Source organism: Tenrec ecaudatus, chromosome 6 (assembly GCF_050624435.1).
Source record: "Tenrec ecaudatus isolate mTenEca1 chromosome 6, mTenEca1.hap1, whole genome shotgun sequence".
Classification (NCBI taxonomy): domain Eukaryota; kingdom Metazoa; phylum Chordata; class Mammalia; order Afrosoricida; family Tenrecidae; genus Tenrec; species Tenrec ecaudatus.
Genome location: NC_134535.1, coordinates 136,999,150 through 137,007,881, shown reverse-complemented (window position 1 = coordinate 137,007,881; position 8,732 = coordinate 136,999,150). Strand labels below are relative to the sequence as shown.

General features: G+C 39.1%; 1 pseudogene; it reads right to left on the bottom strand.

Annotated features, from left to right (window-relative positions):
* Positions 1-5,889: 5,889 nt before the first annotated feature.
* LOC142451693 (ribosome biogenesis protein BRX1 homolog pseudogene) lies at positions 5,890-7,355 on the bottom strand (annotated as a pseudogene).
* Between the last annotated feature and the right edge of the window lie 1,377 nt (positions 7,356-8,732).

Below are 8,732 nucleotides of genomic sequence, written 5' to 3'. Positions count from 1 at the left end.
AAATGGAAGGCATACAAAGCCACATCCTACACTTTTGTGAGGCGAAATGCACTGATCCTAGCCGCTTTGAATCCAGTCATTGGTTTAGTATTGCTGCAATGTCACAGTGTCAGGCATTCATCATTAGAAACGAACATTTCAACATCGATACCGCAGTACATCAGGTTTATTAACAATCTGCAGATAACACAGCCTTGGTGGCTGAAAGAGAAGATGGGAAGCTCTTGTTAATGAAGACGAGTGACTGCCGCCTTCTGTATGGACTGCAACTCAGTGTGAAGACTGAGATCCTCATCACATCATGATAAATGGAGCAAATATTGACATTTCCCAGGACTGTATCTTGCTTGCACCCATAATCAATGCTCATTACAGCACTAGTCAAGAACTCAAACAAGGCATTCTATTGGACACTCTGCTGCACAGGGTTCTTTGAAATGAGGACCATGGATGCTATATCGAGGACTCACGTGTGCTCGGCCTAAATCAGGGTCTTCGCTAAAGAGTGATGTATTTGAATTATGGTGCTGGGGATGAATAGTGCAAGTACCACGGCCTAACGGAAGAACAAACAAACCTGTCTTGGACAGAAGTACAACCAGAATGCTCCTTAGAAGCAAAGATGGCAAGACATTGTCTCACATACTTTGGATATGTTCTCAGGAGAGACCAGTTCCTGAAAAAGCACACTGTGCTTGGTCAAGTAGACAGGCAGCAAAAAAAGAGTAACTTTCCAGAAGACAGCTTGCCACAATGGCTGCGACAGAGGACTCCAACGTAACATTTGTGGAAGTGTTGCAGGACAAGATAGTGTTTCACTCTGGGGCTGCTAACCCCAAGGTCAGCAGAGTGAAACCACCAGCACTCCTGAGGGGAAAGATGGCGCCTGAACTTCCTGGGGGCAGTTCTTGTTCTCTGGAGTTTCTGGGAGTCGGCATGGATTCAGGGGCTGTGAGATTTCCTTCTCTGAGTTGGAGCTGACTTCACAGCACTGGTGGCAACAGTAATTGAAGTACAAGATGAGCAGAGGTAGGATAATGACCAGACGTCTTCAAGGAAGACCAACTAATATGACTATTATTCAAATGTACACTTTGGCCACTAATGCCAAAGATGAGGGACTTAAAGAGTTTGACCGTGTTCTGCATTCTCAATTTGATGAGATGTGCTATCAAGATGTATTGTCAATTACTAGTGGTTAGAAATTTGGATAAAAAGATGATTTTGAGTTTGGAAAAGATGGCTGTGGTGATGGAAACAATGTTGGAGATCATATGATAGAATTTTGTAATACCAGTGATACATTTTGAGTCAAATGGGGTCAAACCTGTCCTCCTGCATCAGCGTCTATAATACTCTATGCACGGACATTGCCAGTGGATAAGACAGCCCAGAGGGATACTGCGTGGTTTAAAACCGGAACAGATGTGGTTGGGGTTTTGTTATTTCCGTATACTTTTTCAAACTCTATGCTCAACATACAATTTTTGAAAATTGAACTATATGGATGAGAACCTGAAATCAAAATCGCCAGTTCCAACTCTTTGCTACATAAATCCGAACAAAACACTGCCTGGTCTTGCACCATGCTCATAATTGTTCTTACACTTGAACCTGCTGTTGCAGCCACTGTGTTGATCCATCTTGAGCAAGGCCTTCTTTTTCACTGGCCCTCTACTTTAGGAGACGGGCTGTTCTCTGGGAACTGGTCTCTCCTGACAACTTGTCTAACGTACTTGAGACAAAGTTTAATCATCCTTGCCTCTAAGGAGAGTTCTGGCTCTACTTCTTCCATGATAAATCTCTTTGTTCTTTTGCCACTTTCAATCTTTGCCAGCATCATAATTCATATCCAATGTTTATTCTGTGGTCTTCCTTATTGAACACCAAACTTTCACTATTATATGAGATGACTGAAAATATGACATGAGTCAGGCGCACCTTAGTCCACAAAGTAACACCCTTGCTTTGCAACACTTTAAAGAGGTTTTGTGCAGCAGATTGACCTAATGCACGTGTCCTTTGATTTCTTAATTGCTGTTTCCATGAGCATTGTTTGCAGATTCAAGCAAGATAAAATTCTAGACAACCTTTTCTTTATTTATCATGATGCTACCTATTGGTCCCATCATGAGGAGTTTGGTCTTCTTCACATTGAATTGTAATCCCTACTGAAGGCTGACTTGATCTTCATCAGCAAGTGCTCCTCACTTTCAGCAAGCAAAGTGGTGTCATCTGTACATCACAGATTGTTAATAAGCCACCGCCTTCTTCCTGTAATCCAGCTCCTCTGATGATTTGCTTAGCATACAAATTGAGTAAATATGGCTGGTGGACACAACCCCAATGCACATCTATCCTCACTTTTAGTTATGCGGTATTCTCTTGATCTGTTTGTAAAAGAGCTCCTTGATCCAGGTACAAGTTCCATAGGCGCATGACAAAGTGCTCTGGAATTCCTATTCTTTTTAAGTCTATCCTTAGTTTGTTGAGATCTAAATAGTTGAACGCCTTTCCATAGTCAATAAAATGCAAGTAAACATCTTTTTGGAAATCTCTCATTTCATCCAAGATTCATCTGATATCAGCAATGATATTACTCGTTACATGATCTCTTCCAAGTTGGACCTGAAGCTCCCTGTTGATATTCTGCTGCAACTGTTGTTGGACGATATTCAGCAAAATTTTACTTGTATGTTATATCAATGATCTGGTTCTATAATATGAGCATGTCGCCTTTCTTTGGAATGGGTACAAATATGGATCTCTTCCAGTCAGTTGACCAAGTAGCTGTTTACTAAATTTCCTGGCATAGACCAGTGAGTGCTTCTATGCTTCGTGAGCTTGTTGAAACATTTTAATTGCTATTCTATTGACTATCCTGGAGCCTTGTTTTTGGTTAAGGCTCTCAGTGTAGCTTGAACTTCTTTCTCTAGTAACTTTGATTCTTGTTTATATGCTACCTCTTGAAATGGTTGCGTGTCAACTAGTTCTTTTTGGTACAGCGACTGTATCACTCAATATTTTGGCCATAGAATCTTTTAGAATTTCATCTTGAGGCTTGATTTTTTTTCTTGAGTTCTTTCCATTTAAGATATGCTGAATGTGTTATTCATTTTGTATATTTCATTATAATATTTTACTTTGTCTTCTCAATCTGCCATTTGAAATGTTCTGTTTAACTCTTTGACTTTCTAAGCCCCGCCCCCATTTGCTTTAGCTACTCTAGGATTAAGAGCAAATTTCAGAGTCTCTTCTGACATTCACTTTGATCTTTTCTTCTTTCCTATGCTTTTAATGATCTTTTGCTTTCTTCATGAATGATGTTGTTTTCTTTTATTTTTTTGAAGTTGACAAAGATGTTTTTACTTGACTCCACAATCAACACCCATGGAAGCAGTAGTCAAGAAGTCAACTACAATATTGCTTTGCGCAAATCTGCTGCAGAAGTCCTCTTTACATGTTAAACGAAATAAGTAAATCACCTTGAGGACTAAAGTGCTCCTGACTCACAAAGTCATTATATTTTCATTGATTTATACCCAGCTGAAAATCAGGCAATGAAGAAAACTCAGAGCAGAATTCCTGGCTTTGAATTATAGTGTTGGTGAAGCATATTGAGCGTAATATGCAGTCCTATAAGAACCCTCGGATCTCTTTTGGAGGAAGTCCAGTCAGAATACTCCTTGGATGTGCGAGTGACAAGGCTTCACCTCCCATACTTTGGTTATATCATCAGGGGTGAGCAGTCTTTGGAAACGAACACCATGCTTGGTAAAGAATAGTGCAATGAAAGAGCACAAACCCTCCAGGAGATAGATAGGCACGATGATGAATGATGTTCTTGATGTTGTCTCAGCAACTCAGGTCTCATCGTTCATGTTGTGTTCAATGTATCAAATCTGTCCTTGCGATATTCTCAGGTGGGATCTACTCAAGTCCTATTTTGGCTCTGGTGGACTTGTTTAATTTCTGCTTCACAGTCAAATTACATATAAACAAATGATGTCCTGTTTTACAGTCATTCCCTGGTCTGGCTTACCTGCTAATATTGAGCTTCCTCCTTGTTTCTTCTTACAGATGGAATCAATTTTGTTTCCTACATATTCCATATGGAGAAGTCTATGTGGACAGTCACTTTTTATATTGAACAATGGTATTTGCTTTGAAAAAAATATATTTGCATTGGTCTTGCAAAAGTCTCTAATGCAATCTCTAGCATCATTTCTATACTGTTCCTTCTTCTCGGCTTCTAACTTTTGTGATCCAATTTCCAATAATAATCAATGCATCTTGATTGCATAATTAACCAAGTTCAGAATGAAGAGTTGGTAGAAATCTTTAATTTCTGCATCAGTAGCATTAGTGATTGGTGTATAAATTTGAATAATAATTATCATAAATATTTGTGTATAAGTGGAGTTTTTCGGCACATTTTAATGCCATTTTTGTGGTAAAATTAGGTGCCTCGGCTGATATTCGGGTCAGCTTATACTGAAGTATATATAGTATATTGACTTATTAACTTGCATTTGGATAGATATTATGCTATCACAAACAGCAGTGAAATGTCCTTTTTGACAATAAATCAGACACCATTCCTCTTGAATCTATCATTCCCAGCATCATAATTCATAAGATTTTTTCATTCAAAATGGCTAATACCAGTCCATTTCAGCTCACTAAAGCCTAGACCATCAATCTTTATGTGTTTCCTTTCATTTTTCACAACTTCTGAATTTCCTAGCGTCGTAGTCTATGCATTCTAAGTTCTGATGATGACCAATGGCATTTGCGGTGCTTCCTTCTCATTTTGGGTCAGAGCCCATCAGCAAGTCCAAGTCCCAAAGGCTTTGCTCCTGTAAGCCTTTTCTCCATCCGTGTCATGATGACCCACCCTGCTTTGAGAAGCCAGGGCCTCATGACCCTGCATTGGCACCACACCGAGGCTGCATCACTGGGATGACTCATAGAAGTGATTGTGAATGCAGCCTGACCCTGGCAGTGTTTCCGTCTTCTGTCCATAATGTTTCCATGCGCTGGAACCAATGTGATGTCCCCTAGCACTAATCTGAGTCTTTGATATTCCAGAGAGTTGTGACTCTTTTCAGCATTTATTCACTTCCTTCTTTTCCTTCTTATGTAAATGACGCGGCTATTTCAGCCTACTGGCCTAGAAGAAGTTGTGGAGGTGGTGCACACCATGGGATGGGTACCATCTTTTCCTTACCCAAAAACACCTCTCCCTATTCCTTTTGAGGACCTTCCAGCTGATGACAGTCTGCTGCTGCTGTACAACACTTCGGAAAGCCCCCAACGGGAGTTAGACGTGGCCCGGGAGATCTCTTCTCCCCTTCACTCTTTTGGTCTCATCAAACCAGACCCATGCTTTTCTGTTCGCTTTGTTTTTATGTCTAGACAATGCAAACAGTACCTCCAGGAACCCAGTTTATTATGATTGGAATGTTGTCACCACTAAGAACGTAAGGCTTTGGGGTTACTTTTGAATATTCTGAATAGAATATTTTTAACTTTTTTATTAAAAATTACTGTGAATTAGGTGAAGGTTTACAGAGATGGTCATAGTTTTACATACAATGAGTCATACACCTTATGATTAAAATAATCCACTCCAATCCCCTCAGTATTTCATCATGTATCCCATATCCCCTGTTCAGACTCAGAGCTGAAGCTTTCGTGGGGATCCCACCTGATCTTTCCAAGAGGTTAACCTGTTTGTTTGTTTTTGAGTTGTGATACCATTTTATTTAGAAACATACCGACACCATTAAATCCATACAAAATGATTCTGGTATTTCATTTTTTTCTTTAAAATTGCATGAGTTACACAGCTCTGGATAATGGAAATATTAACACTCTGAATGTAAATTAAATACAAAACAACTGGACTCCTTTCGCACCCCCACTGCTCATCTTCTGTGGCATTTTTCGTTGCCTTTTGTAGATCTTTTTCTTCCTGGTTTTCAATCCCACCCGGGGCTCTGATTTCACCCACTCAATTTTGATGGACTTTTCCTCGGCTGGGGGTTGAGCACATCTGCAGGGGACCATGGGCAGCTCAGTCGTGGGCTCTTTCTTTCTCCGTTTCTGCACCTCCTCCCTTGCTGTCGTGCTTTGTATTTTGCAGCTGTGATGGATTTCTTGATACGGCTGCGTGTTTGGTGACTGAATAGGGTTTTCCTATGAAGTTGGTGCTCTGAGCCTTCCCTGGAAAATCTGGATAAAGTTTAAGACAAAACGTTCCCTATCTCTACCAGAGCAGCATCTTCCTCTATAATCTGGAAATTCTGCACCCATAACCGATTATCCACAATGCTGAAAGCAAACACATGATTCATAAAGGGCTGACAAGGAGGTCAGCTGGGGCGACAGTGGGGCATCCAGAAGATCTGAATTTAGCAGTCTTTTAACAAAGTATCCTGTGGGATTCATCCAATACAGGGTCAAGACACAAAAGGGGCCGAGAAACCTGCAAACAGCTTCCAGTCAACTTGAGTTCAGCTAGGGTATGATTATTCTGAACAAGGAATTTAGCAGATGGTCCGTGAGGTGAATTTGAAAGCCACATATAAAGATGCTGCTTTTTCTTGGCCTCAAAATAGATGCACTTATTAGTTTTTCATTTAGTAGGCCTCATTAATCACGAATAACTTATCTTTATGATCTATTTTAGTATCTGCTTTTGAACGAGGCATCACCATTCTTAAATCTTGCATTAAGCATCTTGTTCTGAAATTTACTCCTCTGGAAGAATAGATGAGAACTTGATCCTTATTCTTCCACTTGCCCTTGCTGACAGGGCCTGGGATATGGTCTATGTATTCCTCTTGTGCCTCCTTTGCAGTGTCATGCTGCTTAGCCAGTGATGGGACATCTTTTTGGTTCCATTTTCATGTCTTGACTTGGATGACCAGGTTTCCATGCCATCTAATATGATCTTTTTAATGCTTTTGAATTATGTTCCACATTTTCCACTCGTCATGTTCATGACATCCTACTGTGATGCTGCTCAGAGCAGTTGATAGTGGTCAACAAACATGCACCATCTACGTGTTTTGGTCTTAGAATGTTTACATGATCCATTAGTCCATCAGATGAATTATTTCTGTGTTTTTATTTTTATCACTCTTTTTTTGTTTTGAATTTGGTTCAATGTAAACACATTGTTCACAATTAAGATGCTGGAATCGTTCTGAGTTAGGAGGCACCACTTCTATTAAAGAGTTCAAGGGCGGTGGACAATTGGAGTACAACTAGAGAGTCAAAGTGAGGGCAGATGGTTATGATCTTGTTTTAATCCCTAACCTAACCCTAACCCTAACCCTCACCCTCATCCTAGCCCTAACACAACTCTAATTGGCTATGATCTTATAACCAGAGGTTGGAATTGGATTTGTGTGTTGTAACAAAGATTGGTTTTGTGTATGTGTATGTATGTATGTAATAATTTTCAGTTATACCGAGCTAGACTCTAAGACAGAATTTTGAATATTATAATATTCCGTTATAATAAAGAGAACCACCATTATTTTCTAATGAAATAAAAATAATTTCTGAGTTGCTCATCTGCTACCTGAGAGAAATTCTGGGAAGGAGGTATTAAGAACCATAGTCCTATCATCTTCCTTACCAGAACACTAACTTCCAAGGGGAAGGCCTAGCTCAAGTTCAAGGGGGAACACCTATATCAAAGTCTTTTTTTTCTTATTTCTAAGACATACTTTATCAGCATATATCTAGGTTCCCCCCTTATTTTCTTGATTCTATTACCAAAATAATACCTTCAGTCAATCTTCTTTCCCGCTGTCTCATATAAATCTGTTTTCTTCCACAGAGTCTCTTTTAATAACACCTATCATTCTATAATTTATACATTTTGCTTGTGTACTTTGCTTATTATCTGTCTCCCTCATGAAACTGCAAGCTTGATTAAAGCAGGGAGTTTCATCTGTTGTGTTTACTACCGTTTCTCCATGGTTTTGAACAATGATGGCACACGGTAGATGCCTACTAAATATTTGTTGAAAACATCCCTTAATGAACCATGATGTCTGATGTTCAACTTAAAGCTGCTTTCTGTTCTTTTGAAACCTTCAATAACTTTTTTTTGCACACACAGCTTGAGGAATGAAGGCAGAAACGCAGGATAAAACTACAGGGTGAGCGTTATCTAGAAGGAATGTAGGCAACCTCAATCTAGTTCTTAGGAGGTAAGGCAACTGGGGTTTGGAATTTCCTGAGCACCTGGCTTGGGATTCAAATAATTTTATTTGAGTATTAATTTTAATTATTGAGTATTAATTTTAATAAAATTCAAATAATTTTATTTGAGTATTAAAAATATATTTGAGTATTAAAATATATTCCAATTGGGTAGGGCAGTGGAGTGCGTATGTAGCACAATGATATTGCAAGAAAGTCTTGGGTAAAGAGAAAAAAATATTTTTAAAATATTCAATAAAAAGCAAAACTGTTAATAAGTTAAGTGAAATTCACAGGAAAAAAGGAAGCAAAATGAGTTTCGTTTAAGGGAAGAGACATATTATATCACTACTTGTGTCATTCTCAATATTACTGTGTGATAGTTTCTCAAAACTGGGGTGATTGGCATGATTGAAATAACTCACCTGAGTCTGAATCGAGGCTTCATTGATTACTATTTAGCTACCTATTTACTTTTTGACTACTATCTACTTTGTTTTCTATTTTGC